At 41.0% G+C, this 22726-nt stretch overlaps 1 protein-coding gene across 1 annotated transcript in view; it reads left to right on the forward strand.

Moving 5' to 3' along the window:
- Positions 1-6778: 6778 nt before the first annotated feature.
- Positions 6779-22726, forward strand: part of HRH1 (histamine receptor H1) — a 451808-nt gene continuing 435860 nt past the window's right edge. Inside the window, exon 1 of the mRNA XM_085624865.1 lies at positions 6779-6873. The gene's annotated coding sequence lies outside the window, so the exon portion shown is untranslated. The remainder of the gene's footprint in view (positions 6874-22726) is intronic.

A 22726-nucleotide genomic window follows, 5' to 3' on the forward strand; every position in this document is an offset into this window, starting at 1 on the left:
GACAAACTGCATACATACAAGGCCAAAGAACATCAACAATATTTCCAATTTCATTAAGTGTCTACATGAGCCCATTGGTCATTGTGGAATATATGACTGGTCTAAGTCATCATATATTTGCAGAATACCTCACATATGTCTGATCCTCGATAGTAGTCCTTCCCAATTTAATATTTAAGCAAATTATCCCTCTGCCATAGAGTCCTTGGCTGTAGTGACATTAGGTTATGGTTGAAGTCATCTTTATGAGAACAATGAAAAGTGCCAACCACACAGGAAAGAGAATCTCTTTTTTTGGATAATCAGCAATGAATAAATATATCATTATGAATAGAGATTCATAAATCTTCAGTTTTACATGCCTGGACATACCAGCGCTACAGTGAAAGACATCTTCTTTCAGCTTCATCCTAGGGAAAATGGCAGTTCATCCAAGCCAAAACCTGAGGCAAGGTGCTACTAAAATGAACTATTGTAACTCTCTCTTTAGTGACTTAAACTGTACACCGTATCATCCAAAATGTTATATTTGCCCTGTCAGTGAAATAAGGGATCACACATCTGCTGTGGGGCTCTCTACTGGTTCCCAGTAACCGTGTAATCTAAATTTAATGATGCTGGTTGACTCTTGGAAGCAATACGATGCTATCTCATGAAAATCAAAATATATTATCACCATAGAGATCTAAGATTAGAAAATCTAGGGCTTTTTCAACCCTGAAATTCAGGCTTCATTCTATAACACAAAACACTTGTCAGGGTTAGTGTTCCTATTGACAAAACTGTTTTCCCATACAGACTGCGAGTGGAAGAAAACAACACATTGTTCATACAGCATGTAGAGTCTCTGATTTTAGGCTAAATAGTCTGGAGTTTTTAAATCAGTTTATAGTACTTCTTCTGCAGTTCACAATGCCCATTGCTAATTATAGAGTGAGCAGTTACTATAAACATACTCATTCACTCACAAGTCTTAAAAAGATATAATGCAGTCATCTTCACCTTACTAAGCTTCCAAGCCTTTCATCACTTTGGAACATACCTATTATAATCACTAGTGACCAGATGTGCTAAGGCTTTTTGACCTCACAAAGGCTCCGATTCACAAAATATCTGTTTTATTATGTATCCAACACACTTTGCAATTTAGTAACACTTTACAGAATCAAAATCTGGGTTTGTAGCTGTATATCGAATAGGTATTTGAAAGTGGAGTGTTTAGGACATCTCTTCCAAATAGTGATTCAGAATGGAAAGTATCAAAGGTATGAGAACAAATTAATATTTTACAGACTACTGAAAGGTAGTTGTAAACCATTTGTAATCATTAAGGGGTTCCCAAGGGAAGTCTTCTTCTATATGAATGTTGACAAAAACATTTTTAGGAGTAGGCAGTGGTCGATGTCTTAAAAAATATTTATTAAGCTTTGCAGGTTTTTTATTAAAATGCATCCTGTTTTCCTTGGACTGTATTTCCCAAAAATTATTGTCCTATTTAAAAGCAATCAGAGACATGATGGTATGCTTACCCCAGCAGGCCACCATCACTTTGAAGGCAATGAATCGTAGTGGGTCACATATTATGACTTACCTTATTTATATTCATGACCCATTATAGTATTTTGCAAACCAGCCTATTAATATATGTCAGTTCTCAAAATACCACACTAGTCACAAAATTACTGGTTGCACATTGCAACCAGTACTTTGTGACCAGTGTTTAGTACATCTGACCCTTGGTTCTTTAGTAGACAAAAGCAGCTTATTTATATAAGTAATTGGCATTTCAAGATCACATATATCTGTTTGTTACTCTTTGGAAACTCAAACTGTGCAAGAATTAATCTATTCTATTTCACAAAGTGCACATCAGGGGGATTCCCCCAACATGCCATGCCAAACCTTCAGTTTCCACTTTTATCAATTAACTGTTTGTTAAGTACTATTAGGTAGTAGGATCAAACGTAATTAGTCAACAAATAGTTGTTCTTTCTTTTTTTATATCTATTAGATTTATCATGTGCATAGCTGTTCTCAAAAGAAACATTGCATGAGGAGAAAAGGAGTTTAAATAAGAAATACTTCAAAGTATGCAAAAATACAATGCCTATTTCTATAATAATCAACTGAGTACAATACATCCAACATGTTGGCATGAAGATAAAGAAGGAGCAAAGATAACACAAAAGGGAAATCAGACAAACGAGAAAAAGGCATCGTGGGGGATCATTACAATGTATAGATTAGAGTATAACTCAATACATTATTACCAAGTAACCTCAAATGTCTAGATTATACTTCTCCTCTTAAAGTCTCAGTACCATTCTCTTACCTATATTGGATGCAGTTCTGATAATAAATGTTTCTCAGTTACTGTCTTTGCAAAAGCTCCCACCCACAGGACTGACATACAGGCATTTGCAGACACTGCTGCAGTTATTTAGCATTTACATGTTTACCAGCTGTTCTTGTCCTATGCAAACATACAAAAAAGTAGAATTTGTTAGCTTGTGTTTGGGGGTGCTTGGGCTTATGAATTTATTTAATGACGTCTTATATTAATACTAATGCTAATATTAATGCATTCCGAGCGGAATGTGTGCTTGCATTGTGAAAAGCATTGGTGCAGTTCATCCCTGCACCCTGTGGCCGGCTCCCCAAGGTGCCTGCTACCGGGTGCAGGGATCCACAGAGAGGCACTATAGGTGCCCCCAGGCCGCCATTCTGCAGCCTCGCACCCATGGGGGCCCTACTGGGGGCCCCCAAAGACAGTTTCCGACTGCCTTTACGCGCCGGAGAGACCGGTACGAAAAGGCAGTGGAAAACTGCCATCGTACTCCCTCGGTCGCAAAGAGGCAGCCGGGGGAGTACTGAGGGATTTCCGGACGGCAGACGGGCTCTCCGAGCCTATCGTCCGCAATCCGGAAATCCATGTTGGATTCCTTTCCGACTGAGCCCATCAGAATGGCTTGGTCAGAAAGGAATCCAGCCGACACGTTCCGTTTCGTTCGGAAGGGCTCCGACCATCGTTCAGAGCCCTTCCGACCGGAATCGGCCCTTAGTGTGAAAATAATTTGTTAAAGGAAACAGGTATTTAAGTATGCATTGTTACAGCACTGTGCCAAACCTGCAGGCATGTATTGTTTCACATGAAACCACACAGATTTCTGTATTAGCTAAGGATTTGGTGTTGGGGACTTACTCAAAAAACTGAGGGGATAGAAGGTATACATTATAATTTTCCTCTTAGGCTCTCTTAGGATAGTATTTTGCTTAGCAAACTTTAATTTTGTACACATTTGTAATTTTAAAACTACATGCCTGGTGGTTGCCTTCTGGGAGTGTTTACTCTCTGCACAGTATGCCTGAGTTGGTTATTCTGACAAGCCAGTGAATACAGCTATAGGCGTGATTGATGCTCAGGGAAAAGTTATGCAAGAAGCCGTAAGTCTGGTCTGATTATTATGAAAAGGTACGACAAAGGCAGTAAACTTGGAATTTTTTTGGTGATAAAGCCAGTAGGCTTCCAATAATTAATTATCACACTTTGGTACAGGCTTTAGAAAGTTAGTTTGTTACATGTAATTTCGCAGATTATGATGGAAGGCAAGGTTTTTGGTGTTGGCACCAACTCTCACAAACCCTATCAGTATAAGTAAACTGTGTTGATTATGGTTAGACGCTATGGAGAGGGGTTGTTTGTTTTGCCAACTGTAATTGTGTAAATTTTTTCCCGTTCGCAAATGGGCCATTTACGAATGGAAAAATATGTTTTCCTATACATGCAGGTTTTGGCATTCACAATTTAGGTAATCCCAATTATTTGAGATTACCTAAATTGCGAATGCAATTAGGGAATTACAATTTGCGATTCCCTAATGCCGATACATGTAGCCTTTCCTAAATACAAACTGTGCATTTAGGAAATGCTAATTAGTATAAACTTCAAGTTGATGGTAATATGTGCATGCTTTGAAAAATGCACAAAAATGCATTTTTCAAAGTGACATGTAGCGCACACATGACCTTGGGGCATGTGTGTGCTTTACATGTGCACACTTACCTTTTTTTGTGGGTGTGCTTCAGGGGGGCCCTTAGGCCACCAGTCACCCTTGGATTTGCATTCACTATTTGCGATTACCAATTTGGTAATCCCAATTAGCGAATGCAATACCATTTATTCTTAGGGGCCTGTATGCCCTTAGGAATGAGTGGAGTCAAATTACCTAACAGCAATTCGCAATTTCCAAATCGCTATTGGGTAATGTTAAGGAATTGGAAATTTTTTGTGATTCCTACATGCATAAAATTTTGTGATTCCCAAATAGGGAATCGGTAAAATTCGCTATTTGGGTATCTAAAAATGCAGGCTTGATGAGGTGCCTCTAAATGACTTATTGGGTCACTGGGAAAAGTTATGTCTGATTTCATATCTATAATCTATTTATAATGAAAGGGTATGACAAAGCTTTGACAGATATTTTGTTACCGTGGAATCTTGCCGAGTAGGCAAGGGCTTAGGTGTTGGTGGCCAACCCGAACAAACCATGGGGATAGAAGATTTGCACTAAGGTTAAAGTTATTAGGCTCTATTAGTAGGGATTTTGTATTTTTTGACAACTGTAATGTACATACTTGTATTTCATTGCCATATACCGGATGGTTGCCTTGTAGGAGGTTTAAGACCTACACAGTAGGTCTGAGTTGGTTATGAGGACAACCCAATGATGAAGGCTATAAGCCTTGGCTATAATTGAAAGTTACGCTAAAGGCACTAGGCCGGACATATTGGTGTTACAATCAAAAGGAATTTTAGGGCGAATTGTTACTACTCTTTATTAAAGCCAACAGATAAGTTTTTTGTTACGTGGAATCTCACAGATCACTGTATTAGGCAAGGGTTTTGGTACTGGTTAACCCCTCCAACGAACTGTCGGTATAGAAGATTTGCACTGTGTGAATCCTTGTTAAGGCCTTTTAGGAGAAATAGTATTTTGCTTTGCCCACAGTAATTTTGTATACATTTGTAATGTTATGTCTGTATACCAGTTTGTCTTAAGCTCAATGCAAGAGGTCTGAGTTGATCATGGTGACAAGCCAATGATAACCGTTTTAGGCCTGATTAGTTCACCGTGAAAAAATATTTCAGATTGCATAGGTCTGGTATGTGTATTATGAAAAGTTACAACAGAGGCAGTAGGCCTTGGATATTAAATGTGAAAATCATATGTTAAAGTCAATAGACTTTTAAGGGGGGATTGTATTAAAGCTTAAAGTAAAGGTATTTTGTTACATGAAATCTCAGATTACCTTTGTAGGGAAGGACAAACCATATGGTCCAAGATTTGCCTTGTAATAATTCTTGCTAGAATCTCTTCGGAATAAGCGGGCATAGCTATCTTTAGGATCTTCTGGTAAAAAAAATAATTAAATAATACATTCATGTCATGTATAAATAAATCATAATAGAAACAAAGAGGGCCTTTGGTTCAGCCATCTTCTGCCATTGGTCTGTCTGAGTGTAATTTACACTCTGCTTCCATTCATGACCCTGTATTGCATAGAGTAATGGTTCAGTCCACATAAGACATTGGCTCTCTTGCCCTGTAAATAATGTCACGTTCTGATCACATTCACACATCCACCTGACAAGGAGTGCACTTCAGAGTCAGGGCTGGTTGGCCAGTCCTTTAGTTTTCAGTTTTCTCCTTTTTATAGCTCCTTTTAAATTATTTGCTTCTCCTTTTTCCAGTTTAATTTTTCGTTTCTTAAGCGCATACTTCAGCTCTCCAGGCAGTGCTAACAGATTGCTCTTCATTTCATCTGCAGTACACAGCATCCCTCCGGGCCACTGCCTCTAAATCAGGCAACCATTAGAGGATCCAGTTGTCCATAGTGTAAAATTGTTTAATCATTCCAGGATGTCCAAGAGGTTGGTACCTAACATGGCCGCTCTGCTGGAAAGATATGTACAAGATATGTACAATACCTCTACAAGGCGTACACCAGCTTCTATGTTTAGTTTCATTGTTGCAAACATACGTCCCCCATGTTTAGACGGCAGCATCCTTTCATTTATCCACTTCTATCCTTTAAATTTGTTACAAGTGCTGCTGAGTTTGTATGTGTTTTATTGAAGTTGTGTCAGAGGGTGAATTCTAGAATGAGTCAATGGACAGATGAAGGGATGCATGTGTGCAAAGATGAGCGGCAGAGTGCATTAATAATGAGCTACTGAGTGCCTAAACTCATCAATGACACACAAAACACTTTCATTCTTGAGCAGATCTATTGCCAATGCTGGTTACAATGTTTTACTTGCACCTTCGATCAGGTGTCACAATACTGGCATTTTGTAAATGCAAATTCAGAGACTGAGGTAACCTGTTATGTTCCGGCTTTGATCTCTGCAACAGCAGCTTTTACAAGCATTTACAGAATTCATTCTGACTCAATAACCGTGATAAAAATGCATGATTTCCGAAACTGTTTGCGAGGGACCACTTTTCATTGTGCCAGATTAATATATCAATGTATAGCATAAACAACATTAAAGGCATGGCTGGGTCGAAATGCAGATGCTGTGCATACATAGGACTGTTGTGACTTGGCAAACAATGCATCTAAACTGTGCCTTAAGGACTGTCTGCTTGATACAGAAATGTGGGTTATGTGGAATAAGCAAATATATTTTGAACTTTTGTCACTATGGTTAAAGAAAACTTAGATATACTTGCAGTACCCACAATTTACTATATGTTTATTTGATTTCAGGGTTATTTTACAAAATGGATTTAATAAAAGGATTATAATTTCATGGGGCTGTCGACACAAAATCTTGACTCTGAACTCAGACATGGATGGATTCATATGGTAAGTACTTAAATATATTAGTCATTCAAATTCCTTTTATAAGATGGAATATTGCATTGTACCACCACCAAGTTGCTTAGTGCTGTTAGGCTTGTGTATTCAGAACAGCACATGAAGTGTGTGTGTATTATATTGCACAATATTGCTTGCAAGCCACAGAGTGCTGAAGAAGGGCCAGAGCTTAGGGAACAACACCAGACAATGAAGTCATTCTAGTGTGTAGGGAGACAATGTTCCCTGACAACGAGTTTTCAGTTTCTTCCTGAACTGCAAGGGTGTCAGAGCAATTTTGATGTCAACAGAAATACTATTCCTGATCCAGGGTACATAGATTGAGAATGCATGAATTCTAGTTTTTAGGTGTCTCCAAACAGCTTAGCTGTCTAGGAGCTTCATGTTACTAATCGTTACAAGATTTTAATGGAATAAGTAGTATTTAGAGAATGTGCTTTCAGTGAGCCACATCTGCCATTGACTTTCAAGGTTTTTTCATGGCTTGGCATTGCTTGGATGGGCCCTCCATGAAGGCCCTAGCATTTCTTTTCCCCTTTGTGTTCTCGTTGTTGAAGGTGCTTAAGGAGTCCTTTTGTTAATTTGTGGAAGACCATGATGTAGGTTGTAATAGTCAATGTGCATTCGCTGAAATATTTAGTTTACTGACATGATGAAATTTCAGTTGCTGGTTTGGTTTTTTGTTTAGGAAGTTTGTAATGTTTGTCTTTATGGCAGGCTATTCAAAAATTACCCTTGCAAGTTTATTTGTCTAACGTTGGTGTCTGAATCACATTGTGTTGGATGTGCTGCTTTTGTTCACAAACCAAAGACATGCATGCACATAAGCGAAAACACGGCCCATTGTCAAAAGTACCTTCAGTGCAAACCTCATCTTCCAACTCCTTTTTATAACACTGCTCTTTGAAGATAAAACTTATCTCTGCTAAGAAACGGAATACTACTCACTGGTTCCTTATTGTTGACGCCCAAGAGTTTTCTCCGTTATTTTCTTCGTAGGACAGCTAGGCGCAACACATACAGAGTTACCCAACAACTATCAAACACTATTCCAACGAAACACTTTGATCTAATAGTATTTTGTCAGTGCATTTGTAAGAAAAATAAGACCTATTTGATTGTTTTCACTCGTACACCTTTTGATCTGCTGTCTGATGATGTCCTTCAATGGTGCTGTCCGACCAAGGTGGTTAGTTTCTTACTGTCATGCCCAAATACAATACTAAACACTTGTGCAAAGCTAAGGGACCTAAAAAAACATTAGTACCAAACCTTTCAGCAGCTCCATCTCTTTCACAATTGGTGGTCCCGGCAACCTGGAGAATCAAACCCTCGGGAGGCAGACTCTATTGCAGTGGTTCCCTTTCCCCAAAATTGTAAGATTGACAATTGCTCACAACATTTTTTCACCTGTTTTAAAATGGCGCTGAGTGTTATGTTTGTTATGTTATGGAAAACATGTAGAGTGCACGTATACCCTGATGTTTCTTGGCGCTGTGACAACCAGTAGGGAAAGAAGAGAGGGCTCAGGCTACTCAAAAGCTTGCTTAAATAGCCAGGCCTTCAAAAGCTTTCTGATCCTCAGGAAGTCAGATTCCATTGGAAGGGAGAGGGTTCCATCAAATGGTAGTCAGGAGAGTGAGGATCCTGCCCCCTGCTGTTTGTCACTTGAACCAAGGGATACTCCGCTGGTTAGCAAGAGAGTCTCTAAGCGCTCAAGTAGTAAGATCTCTTAATTCTGCTTGTTATAAAGGCTAGAACGTGGTCAGGAATGTATTTGTAAATAATGCAAGCCGTTTTAAATAGAGCTCTTTATTTGATGGTGAGCCAGTGAAGCTTAATTAAGGCAGGAGAGATATGCGCATGTCTATATGCAGTTTGCAGATTATCATAACTGGTGTATTTTGAATGATTTGTACTTTATGTAAAGAATTTGCAGGAAGACCCAAATACAGAGAGTTTGCATAGTCCAAGTGGGACTCAATTACTGCTTCAATACTCTCTTTACTGTGACTATCATGATCTGGTGGATCATTGACAGTTGATTGTCTACCATGTCACCCAGGCTCTTGGCAGAAGCCACTGGGACAAGCGGGGCACTGAGCTCAGAGGGTCAGATGTTGGCCTAGGGGTCCGTCCTGTGATTGAGAATAACCAGCTTACTCTTATCAGCATTCAGCTTGAGAGAGTGGGTACCCATCAATTTCTAAATTAACTGAGGGTAGATTGGAATCCCTAATGGGATTGGGCAGTACTCTGAGGTGGAACGTGAGCTGAGGGCCATCAGCATAGTTGCAGAATCTACAACCACAGCTAGCCAGGGCTGAGATCAACAGGCAGATGTAAACATTAAACAGCAAAGAAGATAATGCTGAACCCTGGGGGACCCCACAGGTGACATGGGTCTTAGAAGATGAAAACGGGTTTAACTACACTTCCTGTGTAAGGCCCCCAAGGAAGGATGTGTGCAGCCCCCAAGGAAGGAGGATATCCAACACAGAACCTGACATGGTAGAGTGACTGCCTTCAGATGATCCAACAAAATTGCATGGTAAACCGTATCAAAGATGGTCAATAGATTGAAGACAACTAGTGTGGACAAATGTCCCAAACCAAATTCCCATTCTTGATGATAAAGGACAGAAAACATCCCTGCTTCTGTACTGTGGGCTGGGTGGGAACCAGCCTGCAATAGATGAACAAATGTGGATGAATTAATGAACGTCCTTAGTTCCTAAATAACAAAACTTTCCAAAATGGTGGCTGCCTAGGGGAGAAGTTAAATGGGGTGATAATTTTTCAGCAGCTTAGGATTGTCTTTCGGCTTCTTCGGCAGCTGAACTAGTATTCTGCTTCCAGTTCAACATAGGCAGAGGAATGGTTAAGAAGACATCCTCTATCAGCCTGTGCCTGGCAACAAGCTTTATTGGTGGGTTATTTTCCACTTGCTGACTCACCGGACCTTTGTTTTGTTCTTGAATTTGTGGTACTTGCAAAGCCACTTCCTACATTCTTCGAAGTTCTCCTCATTGGAGTTTTTCATTAAATGTGTCCTTTCTGCGCTGGTAGCACCTTTCCTCCAGTCTGCTAACCAATATTTCATGATCCCTGTCTACCAAATGGAAATATCCTGTCTTTGCTTCCTCTTTTGGAAGGGGAAAGAGCAGACTGCATTTTGAATGTCATTAATGTATAGATTGCTTCCTGTAGCTTCCAGTAGTGCCCTTAGCTTACTGGGACAATGACAAGTCTGGTGACCTAGACAGTGTCCCAGAGACCATACCAGAACAACTTGTGTGTCTCCCTTTCCTTCCCTTATTCCCCGTTTCCTCCATAATCTGTAGTGAAATCTTATATTCATTGATATCTCACACACAGGTAACAGTTTATCAAAATCTAATCATCTTCTTGAGTTCTTGACATTGCCTACATAAGTCTGTCTTGTTTTGGATAGTCTGATAGAAGATGCATCTTAACTTGAAGATGCATGTTGTCGGAAAAATTAATACAATGGGTTCTTTTCACTCGCTATAACACCTCTCCAACATTTTCTGAGATGACTAGTCGCCAAGTTATAAATCATTGTGATCAATTTTTCAGGATGAAAAAATGTGGCGTTGGAGGCTAGGGTTGATACTCCTTGACTGCTTAAGGCGGTGCTTTATAAGAATGCATTTCATTGGTATAGAATACAAGTCTTTTCAGAGTTCTGTCTTAATTGGAAGGCCTCCATTTTGTGAATGAAGTGCTAAATACTCCATTGGCTGTCTCCTCCAGTAAAGAGTATTCTGGTAAATTTACCTCTGCCATGCTACAACAAGAACAGAAGTAATCCCTTCCCTCTGCGTATTTAAGACATTTTCCACAAATTGGAGTATTTTACAGTACGCTAAATTACAGCAAGCATATTTTGATTCTAGTTTCCAGTGCTAGTGTTGAAGTAGTGTAAAAAATCCTGGAACACTGACTTTCGCTGTGCCTAGGGAGTACTGCATTAGGCAACATTCAATTTTTACCGGAGCTCCGAATAACTTGCAACATTTCTTCTTGTAGAAAGAGTTCAGCAAATGTACTCAAGACTGTTATGTGAATATAAGACTTCCAGGAAGCTTAACGTCTATTGCCCCGAACTTGATTAGTGGTTTTAAGCAGCGGTGGTCCGTGCCGATAAGCGTGGTGGGTTAGGGCGGGAGGCATCGACAGATGACGGAATACAGAAAATGTAAAAAAAAAATCCTATTCCGTCGTCTGTCAACATCCTCCCCGTCCCACCCCACCACGTTTACCTGCATGGACCCCCGCTGGCTTTGAGATAAATAACCTTAATAAGCCCTGGTATAGACAAGGAAGTTATTGTGACCATTTGTTTGAGCTGGAAGGCTGTCAGTTGAAACAAATAATGAAAGTGTTTTGAATAAAAGCATCATGTAGTTCCATCAACATACATGTTTAAATTAAGTAGCCTCGGTATGGTTTTCCGTATTACATACTCAATGAGACAATACTGAAGTGCTTTGAATCTGTTCTCCCCTATTGTTATACCCAGCCCCCACCCTGCCTCGAATCTTACTTATTTGCTTTTGTGCAGCGCCCAATAAAAATCTGTAGTTTCTATGTGGACTTGAAAGCTTTAGCGGCAAGTACTTTAAATTATATGGTTATAATATATCTTACGTTTTTCCTCATTAACCTTAAGGGACAACATTTGTGCCTCGGATACCCAATGTGCTCGCTCTTCGAATTAGTATGATTATGAGTTAAATTAGGGGTGCTATTAAACAATCATCAATCTAGATGATAAGTTACATTGCTGAAACCAACAAATGTAAAACGCCAAAAGACATGCTACTACAAAAACGAAAAATTGGCAATCTCCAAATGACAATAATTGTCCTTAAATAACAAAAATATTATTCAGAAAGGAGTCATACATTTCCTCATTAGTCCCGTAGCTAATTTGAATCCAAGGATAGGAATCCGTTTTGGCCCTTTAATCATTAAAACCAGTAATCCAGCTCTAAACAAACTGGAACTAATGCTTGGTACAGTGCACATTGGACCTGTGCAGACTACTATCACATAAATGTCAACCTGGGACCGTATTGCATAAAGTTCTCCTGGGGCACAACAGGCCAGTGTGTCCATTTTATGCTCTCCTGTTATTGGTGGTGGTGGTCTTGGTGGCATTGGAAGTGGTGGTATTGGTGGTGGTAGTTTTGGTGGTGGTGGCATCGGTGGTGGTATTGGTGGTGGTATTGGTATTGGTGGTACTGGTATTGGAGGTAGTGGTGGTATTGGTATTAATGGTATTGGTGGTGGTATTGGTGGTGGTGGTATTGGTGGTATTGTTGGTATTGGGGTGGTGGTTGTATGGTGGTGGTGGTATTGGTGATATTGGTGGTGGTGGTATTGGTGTTAGGGGTGGTAGTGGTGGTATTGGTTTTGATGGTGGTATTGGTGGTGGGTGTGGTGGTATGGGTGGTGGTGATGGTATTGGCAGTGGTGGTGGCGGCATTGGTGGTGGCGGCATTGGTGGTGATGGTGGTATTGGTGGTGGTGATATTGGTGGTGGTGGTATTGGTGGTGGTGGTGGTGATATTGGTGGTGGTGATGGTGTTGGTGGTATTGGTGGTGGTATTGTAGATATTGGTGGTGATGGTATTGGTATTGTTGGAGGTGGTATTGGTGCTGGTAGTTTTGGTGGTGGTGGCATCGGTGGTGGTATTGGTGGTGGCATTGGTATTGGCAGTGGTGGTATCTGTATTGGCAGTGGCATTGGTAGTGGTGGTGCTATTGGTGGTGGTATTGGTGGTAGTGGTATTGGTGGTGGTGGTTGTGGTATGGGTGGTTGTGGTATGGGTGGTTGTGGTATGGGTGGTTGTGGTATGGGTGGTTGTGGTATGGGTGGTGGTGGTATTGGTGGTAGTGGTGGCATTGGTGGTGGTGCTGGTATTGGTGTTGGTGGTATTGGTGGTGGTATTGGTGGTGATGGTTGTATTGGTGGTGATGGTTGTATTGGTGGTGATGGTTGTATTGGTGGTGGTGGTCGTTGTATTGGTGGTGGCGGCGTTGGTGATGGTATTGGTGGTGATGCTATTGTCGGCGGTGGTATTGTCGGCGGTGGTATTGGTATTGGTGGTGGTGTTAATAAAATAGGCTTTTGAAAACAACCGGTCAGGTGGCTTTAGTGCAGATTACATGTAAAACATATGCGCTGTTGTCCGCTTCAGCCCATTAGCACAGGATTATGTGCTACCTGGAATTCACAGGACTTAATTTGCTAATCATTTCCAAATCCATTTTACTTGGGGTGGGGGGTGGGAGGGGGGAGAGTTGAAACAGACCCGAGATAATGCCGGCTTAAGGTAATTGAAAGCTTTAGATTGAAAAGAGATGACTTCAAATTGGCCAGATGTTCCGGACTATCCTGATTAGGGCCATAATAGACAGCACATGACAGGGGAAAACTATCTACTTTTAACAGAGCGGACAGCCATCTGCCTGACGTATCCGTATCATAATTCTCTATTCCAATTTTACTGTTTACCCGAATTAATATTGCGACCCCTCTTGTGCTTCCACTTTGGCGAGAGCACAGAAGATCCTGAACCCAGTTTTGTTTCTCAAAGGCAATCTTGCATTCTTGAGACTCCAGGTGGGTCTCTTGTAGAAGGCATATATGGGCGCCTGATTTTTTCAAAAATTCACAGACTCTATTAAGTTTCCTCCCATCTCTCAACCCATTCACATTCCAGCTGATTATTTTAGTTTTATTTAGGGAATTCATCATTCCAGAGAATAGGTTTTTCTATACACCAGACAATATCCATTAAGAAACTTATCCACTTACTAAGGAAGTATTGAATGATTTGCTACAACTCATACTGCTGGCTCTATGAGAGAATGTTTTATTTTTTCCACCCACCCTATCCCCCCCTCCACCCCCTCCACCGCCCACCACCCACCCTGAGGAACCCCCCCACAGATACCATGGCGATAAAAAGCGCCTATTTGAAAGGCCCCGTTCTCCATACGGAGCCCACCACTCACAATTACATATATTTTACTTAGCCAGTGACCCAATAACCTTAATGCCATTATGTAATCCCTTATATCTACACACACATTTTTTTTAGTTTATATTTTCTTTTTTTTTTCATTTAATTTATTTTATGCTTGTTTTTTTTTTTTCCCACATATTCTGCATGTGTTATAAGTTGGTGTTTTTGTGATATGTCGCTATTGTCACTGTTAGTGTGATAGCCTCTATTGAACCTCCTTCATGTGAGATATAAAGGTATCAACCTCCTGAACGGAGGAGAGGTTGTGAGTCTTATTTCTCCATACCACTCTCAGGGAAGCGGGGAACTTCATCATCACCTGTGCTCCCAGACTTCTTAAATCGGACATCCGAGAGCCCAAATCCCACTGTCTCTGGGCTGTAGCACTGCCCACATCAGAACGTATTAAATATTTAACGGAGTTGATATGCAATGATGTGTCTTTCAAAGCTCGCCCTAGAATCAACTCCTTAATTGGGAAAGAGAGAAAATTAACCAGGATCTTCCTTGGAGCCTTCCTGTCTGGATGTTGTCTAAATGGATCTCTCTGGGCTTGCTGGATCTCTTTTTTCCAGATCGATATCTGGTCTATCTTTTAAAACCCCCTCTCTCAATAGTTTACATATCAGGGACTTTACATCACCATTCTCTATTCCTTCAGGGATCTTCAAAAATTTCAGATTGTTTCTTCTGGCATGAATCTCTAAGTACAACTGAGAAGGTGGACTCTTGATAGGTCACTATTACAAATAGACTAAGTAAAATTGCAACTATCCACACAGTTCGAAGAATATTTCAGATTCAACTGTGGTTCAGCGGGTGCCCAGATTGTATGGGAGGCTTTTAAGTCCTTTATGAGGGCATTAATAACCACACTCACGGTTAAGAGAAACAGGGATAAAAGGAAAGCTGAAGCGGACTCCCTTATAAAAATTAAGTTGAAAGAACAACAATTTCAACTTGCCTCCCTAATGCAATATCCTAATGCGGATATATTATTGAACAAGTTAAATTCCTTAAAGGCAGAATATCAGGCGCTCCTCGATAAAGCCATTAAGGAAAGATGGAATGCTAGCAGATTAAGTAATTTCTCTTATGGTGAGAAGTGTGGTCGTTTCTTGGCCTGGAAGGCCAGAACAGATCAAGCTAAGAACCAAATTGGGAGTTTGATTTTACAAGACTCAGGGACCTTGACCTATAACAACCATGAGATATCAAAAGAAGTCCATAAATATATGTCGAAGATGTATGCAGAACAAGGAGATTTCTCTTCGGAGAAGGCTGAAAAGTGGCTTAACCAACTAGTCTTACCACATCTCACAGAAGCAGATAGGGTCTTTTTGAGTTCATCAATCAAAGAGGGTGAAGTTTACAACCAACTAAAGAGCATGGCAAAAGGTAAAGCAGCGGGTCCGGACGGCCTCCCAGTTGAGGCATATCAAAATAATCTAGAATCAATTGTGCCAATCCTTACAATTTTATTCAATAAAATACATCTCTCCGGCGAGGCTGTGCCACAAACATGGTCCGAGGCAACAGTGACTCTAATACTAAAACCTAATAAGGACCCTCTGATCGTGGAATCCTATCGGCCAATCTCGCTGCTGAATACTGACTATAACATTTTTGCGGGCGTATTGGCAGCGAGATTGGCCAAGGTCATTAAATCAGTGGTCCACAGTGATCAAAGAGGCTTCATGCCGGGTAGGCAGCTAAACGAACTTACATTTCAGGCCATTGCTGCCATAGATGTAGCGACTAATGAAAAGTCTCCCTTAACTATTGTGGCCATTGATGCCGCAAAGGCTTTCGACCAAGTCAGTTGGTCCTATCTCTGGGAAACATTAGCTGCATTTGGTATGCCATCGAACTTTATAGCCTCGATTCGATCCTTATATTTTAGTCCCAAAGCCAAAATTTTAGTGAATGGTTTTCTTACCGATTGGGTACACATATTTCGTGGTACCAGACAGGGATGTCCCCTTTCCCCTCTTTTGTTTAATTTGTATATCGAGCCTTTTGCTATTAAGTTGAGATCAGACTCGACCTTCAAACCTTTTAAGATCGCGAGTTTGGAGCTGAAGTTTGCTCTTTATGCGGACGATCTCTTAATGTTTACATCGAACCCAGAAGAGGCCATCCCTAGACTCTTTGCATGGGCAGAAGACTTTGGAGCAATTTCTGGTTATAAAATAAATAGAGACAAAACCGAGTCTATGCAGTGGAACCCGGTTAAAGAATATCCGGCTGTTAAACTTAAGATGAGATATCTGGGAATCCATCTAGTTCAAGATATAAATCAGACAACTAAAATAAACTTTGATAGAATTTATAAGGAAATTTGTCATCTTCTTCAACGTTGGTCTGGTCTCCCGCTTAACATATTTGGCAGAGTGAACCTCATAAAAATAACTATTTTACCGAAAATTACCTTTTTATTTAACTCTATCCCGTTAACTTTCGACCCAAAAGATATAGCTAAATTGCAGGGAAAAATAGGTTCATTTATTTGGAACACTAAATCGCCGAGAATATCATGGAAAAAAATTGACGAGAAAATTAAAATTTGGAGGCCTTGCCCTTCCAGATTTACTTATCTACTGTCATTCGTTCCAATTAAAAAACTTCAGACGAATGGCAGATAAGGCAGATACTACTGTTTTAGGCTTCCTATTTCAGGCTTTGTTACACAGTCTACCCCAGGGCCAGGAATATTTTCTGTTCAAATTTGGAGATCCCAGGTTTTTAAAAAAAGTTAGATTAAAGATTCTGATAGCTGCCCTAAAAAATTGGGTTTTTTCCAGGAAAAAGCTGGGAATCCCCTACTATGCTCCCCAGGCCCCGATCTGGGACTCACCAGGGACCCCAGAGTGTTTAAAGGATCAGCTAGCCCGCCCTTTGAGGTTGGCCGGTATTACACACTGGGGAGACCTTCTAAAGGATACACAGCTTATTGACTGGGATTCTCTCTATACCTTGACGGAGGGTTCTCTCACCAGGTTCAAGTATTATCAACTATCAGGTTGGTGGGCTACTCTCGCGCCGGTGTCCTGTACATCTAATCCAAGTTTTGACCAGGTAAACAGGAAAGGGACCTGGAAAAGAGAGTTGGCATTTTGGTATTGGGCTATGATGGGAGAAGAAGAAGTTCCGGAGATCGAACTCCTAAAAATATGGGGTGAACAGGTTGATTTAGATCATAATAATCTTAAGGAGTTGTGGGAGGATTCCTTCACAATGCTACACATTGTGGTTAAGCCAGCTGCACTTAAAAGGAACCATCTGCTTACCCTGTATAGAGTATATATCTCGCCCAAGAAACTTGCAAGATTCACCAACCTAGAACATCGGTGCCCTCGTTGTAGATTTCTCGCCGCTGATGACATACATATGTTTGTGGAGTGTCCCTTTCTGGCGCAATATTGGGCTAGATTAGACGAATTCATTGCAGCAGTATTAAATATACAATTTACCATAAATACAAAGACAATCTTGTTTGGGTTAGTTAACAATTATCAATTATGTGCCATTGATTCTAAATTTATTTTCTATACTATGTTGTTAGCAAGGCGAGAAATATGTAGGGCGTGGAAAAACGAGAAGGCACCTATATTTTCAGATTGCTTGAAACACATTATGTTCACTTGTGAGTCAGATATTGCCTGTGATCCCTCTAGTGAAGCAAAGGTATGGGCACCCTTAATGGCCTGGCGGAACAGATGATGAAAGTATTCCGATGATTTTACCTGGGCACTGTTGGGGCTCAATCTCTAACATCGTCAATGGGCCTCTCAGTGAGTAAACGTTGGAGTGGACAGATCAAACAGTAAAATGCTAGAGGGGTTAGACCCCCCTCTCTCTCTCCCCCAGGGTCTTAACATCGGAACCGTATTTTATCTAGTGGGGGTTGAGGGGAGGGGGCTTCCCCATCTGGATTGCCTTTCCCATCTGCTGGTATATGAGGAATACAAAAAAAAAAAAAAAATAGGACACACATTCCCTGTGTGTGCCCAATACACCTAAGATAAAGGTTCTCCTCAGAGCAAACAGGGACAGTGCACCTTACTTATAATACACCCCAGGTATTCTAAACATGGGAGGATTGTGTGCTTGAAATTGAGATGTTGCATATAGAATACATACAATTATAGATGAGTTCCCTTCAATTATGTGCTTTTTTAACCATGGGATTCCAAGTAACTTCACAGACAATGACTGCACAACTCGAGTTCTCTATGATGTCACTTGGATCTCTGAGGTGATTACATTTTATTGATGGGAACACCACCTATAAATTTTTGTTCTGTACACTCTCCGTGAGCACCCCCTTGTAAAATGACATCATGAACCAGTTTGTGGTGAGAGAATGAATCATGGGGAGCTGATCACAAAGCTTTTCATCACCATCTTACATTCCATCCTATTTTACTATATTAAAGGACCTAAAGCCCATATTTGCTAACATTTTGCATTGTGGTTGCATCATTGTTTTGGTGCAGCAGTGGCACAAAATATTAGTCGAGATTTCCAAAGCCACCTAAGGGCCAATTCTGCATCATCTTCTGTGGTACTGTATAAAGAAAGTAATACAAAGCAGTACCTTGCTCTGTGTTCAGTTACACTGTGTCGTGTTGGTGTTACATGTGGGGAGCATGGCGATTCATTTGCACCCACCTGTGTTTTTTGATGTAAACCCAGATTTACTAAAGGCAATAAACCAGGGTTTGCACCATAATGATGCGCCTACCCAAGAGGGCTGTAGCAAGGAAAAATGTCTTCATTTCTTCTCGTTGCTTGCACTTTCAATGTGGGCAGCAGTTGACTCCCGAGATGTGACATTTGCTAGATGTTAAGAATTCAGTTTATTTAATATGTGTGATCTCTTGTGGAATGCTATCTTGTGTAAATTTAGCAGTGCTATGGACATTTTGGAAGTGAAAAACATGTTTTAAAATCCTTTTAGATGTCCACTTAGTTTCTAGTTGTCGCGTATTACCTCTTCCTGTGCGAGAACCACATGCTCTCCAATGCAGCACACACTTCCTGTTAGCATCATGTGAAGGGGAGGCTGATCCTGCCCTGCTGCTATTATAACCTCCAATGTGCTTGGTCCATGAACCCATTAAGCAAACCTTCCTTCGCCCTCCGCCCGTACCCAATCTCTCGTCAAACCCTTCTTGCCTTCCCAGGAGTCATGTATTCATTCATTCTCTCCCCAGCTGCCTTCTGTCAGAACACTGATATCAAACCTGTGACATCTAGGTATCTAGTCGCTCTTCCAAAACATGCTCACTAATATTGTTCGCCCATTTAGAGCATAATAGCATGGCAAGACTGGTCAGTGTTTACCGAGGTAGCAGCAAAGGCTTCAGTTGTGACACTTCCATTTGTTCGTTTTCTCTCAGAAGCATATCATTGATCTGACCCAGGTGCCTGATAGTAAAGCAAAGAGAAGCATTTGTGTTGTACTTTATAGTAACTGCCCAATGTTCAGGCACTGCAGGAGGCCTGGCAGAACTAAATGGTCAGAAGCACTGTTTAGTTATTCATGCTGGGGTTGAATACCAATCCCACAGTGGAACTGTTCCCTTAAAGATCATGTGTTGCTTCAAAAAAAAGTTTCTCATCATTCAGGAATTAAAATGTAGGGATGGCGATCCACTATATTTTGGAAGTCTCCATCCCAGTTACAGAGATCACAAATTGCACCCTGCCTAATTAATATTCATTAGGTTGGTCATTTTACAACTCCTGTGAGAATAAAATATGCAATGCAATATGTCTGTGCATGCGTCGAATCGAAATTTCACGCACTTTCACAAGCCAGTTGGTGTGAGAATTCTACATCTTGGTTTGCCAACAGGTATTATTAGAACATCAGGACTCAGCACTTTTTAACTTTTTCTCTGTGTCAGTGTTACCCCCATGAATGGTAAGAAAATGAAGGGTAGGAGAGTGAATGCCATTGCAATAAGAGACATAACATCATTTTTCTGATGGTATACCTGTCTTCCAATTATGCCCCCATTTTGGCATTAAGGCTAGTTTTTGGCTAAGGCTAATTCGAGATTTTAGACATAATTATTTTACACTTACTTGAGAGAACTGATCAATTTTATAAATACTAAAAGTAGTTTTTCCCACAAAATAATGGACTTTGTTAAGGAATTGATATTGATAGACTTGAACATTTGTGTTAACTACAGACCACAGCTCCTCTATACTTCACACACTACAATAATATGCATGTAAGAAGATTGAATTCTACAAGCCCAAAGGCAGAGTCCAGGATCTCAAACTGATCAACAACCAGCAAACATAACAGCCAATTAACATCTCCAGAGCTACCGCCACAAAGACCCCCAGAACAATTCATTGCTTATCTGGCATAAAGACCAGCCTAACACGAATATCACTACATCAAACTTGTTTGTTATTTTTTGTACAAGGACTACCTTGCTGCATCTCCATTCCTCCTTGAACATTTCTTCTCATCTTGCTTATCTCGCCTTCATACTTTATATTCCCACCACCAAATCGCCTTCCCTTCTTCCTACTCCAGACCTCTCTTTTCACTGTGGCTTCTCCAACCACATTTATTACTTCTGATGCTAGTGCTCTAGCTAACTGTGGACACCCGCTTCTAGTTTTTTCTTATTTACTAGTTGTATACAGCACCCACAAGCTGGATCCCTAGAACTTGTTGAGCATTTCAAATAATAATTAATATAACAAGGAGGGCCTGCAGACTTCATTCAGGTGGTTATCGTTGGGAAGTGAAAAGCAAGCAGTCATCAGTTGGTCATACGAAAGTTCCTAGGAAAATGACTGTCAGACTCCATTCAGGAATTAGAGATAAACCGAGGCTACTGGGCCCCAACCATCCTGACTGAGCTAGTTTTCCGCTGGTATCCTAGGGTCCTTCCTAATATGGCTTTGTAAACTGGGCCTAATACAAGCCTTTCTGCACCTGACTCAGAATTACGAGCCGTCCTAGACTTCTCAGTGTGGGGGTCAAGAGCACAGACCTCCACAATCAACAGACACAATAATTTAGTGTCCAGTCCTGTGTATGTCTGTTTGTAAATGCAAGCACTTTGTCACTAAAAAACAAAATAGTACACAGTGGAATTAGGTTAGCCAATACAGATTTATCCATGGTTGCATTTGCAGTGTGCTGCACCCTCCCAATTCAGTATTCTCTTCCCACATTGGTGACTGTAGCTGTTGCAGTCCCCCTCTATTCTGTGGCATAGGCATGAATTATACACCATCCCTATTTACACAAGTTTTTTTTTTTAGCACAAAGAGGAACACACCCTTCCTCGCTCAAGAAGAATTTGGTGCTAAAGTGGTGTTGATCGGATCTCAGTTTAGACACCTTTTCCATACAAGGAATCTGGACACACTGTATCAAATGTCAGAACCAGTTTGAGTTGGTTACCCTTTCAAGTGTTTCTCAGGCTGCCCTCGAAACACAGCCTGTGTCAAAATGATGCTTCTCACAACATGTGGCACTGGGTATGTCTCAAAGCAGTAGAACCCATCCCACCGGCACAATGCAGTGTCAGTTTTCTGTCACTGGCTGTCATCAGCCTTTTTGAAGCAGTAATGAAGGTCATACATAAGGACAGGCCAATCCTAGAGACTTCGGAACAACAAACTGCAGTACCACCTTTCAACCCTACTGTCTACCAATGTCACGAGTAAGACGTCTGACAATGTCCTTCAAGCAAGTTGGATGTCTGCTCATCCAGGTCTTGGTATGCCAGAGTTAAGGGTGACCCCTTCCAGTAGCCACGTTATGGATGATACTTGTGAGCGCCCAGCAGAAAAGTACCCTCCAGAAGGAAAAAATCCAACAGGCAAAAAGCTGCCTAAGAAGATGGAGCTTCCAGATGTTGTTGTCAGGAGTCAAATGGCAAGATGGAAAAGCCAGACTGCAAAACTGCGAAGACCAGGCCTTCAGAATAATGAATTACAAAGAAAAGGAAAAGCTGGAGACTGAAGAACAGCAAAAGCTGAATCCAGGAGTGAGAGAGACCACGAGAATGCTCAAAGCATTGTGACGCACTGGAAGTCAGAAAGAACCTCCCTTTTAAATAGGCTGAACACAGGAAATGGAAACAAAATGAAAAGACACCTCCATAACTGTTTGGGATAGTATGTGAGCTGGGATGGGGGCAGTCATCTTGGAATCTAGGAAGAAGACTGGGCTGGAAGATGGCTCATAGCCACAGGAGGACCAGGCAGTTCACTAGGAAAATCCCTGAGAGGCAGGCATCAATGGACCAAGCGTGAGGTGAGTGGGAAAAGGGGAAATTATGGCACATGGTTGCTGCTATATGAGTGCTACCGCTCACAACAACTAAATGGCAGTGCTCAGGATGAACTAATTAGCAGCCCTTTGCTAACAATGTCTTCATGGAATTTCTAAAGGTAGCTCTGTCTGTCTCCATCTTCCTCATTTCAGTATATGACTCTCCGCCCCCTAGCGACAGGAATGGAAGCAATTCACTTCCACTCTTTGGAGCGGGTGCCCTCATCCTCCATCTTTTTCCATGCTAAACCAGAGACAGTCTTCATTGGGTAAAGCAACATGGTAGGATGGATTTAGTGTGAATTTTATAATGTGTTTGCGGAAATCCTAGCCCCCGCTTATTAGCGGTATTTGACCAAACTCATGAGTGTAGCAGGTCGCCTCCAACCTTGAGAGAAGTGATCAGTACAGTTATTTTGAAGCCCAGGAAGTCCCTACATTCTGTCTCTTACAGGCCCCT

Source organism: Triturus cristatus, chromosome 9 (assembly GCF_964204655.1).
Source record: "Triturus cristatus chromosome 9, aTriCri1.1, whole genome shotgun sequence".
NCBI classification, from domain to species: Eukaryota; Metazoa; Chordata; class Amphibia; order Caudata; family Salamandridae; genus Triturus; species Triturus cristatus.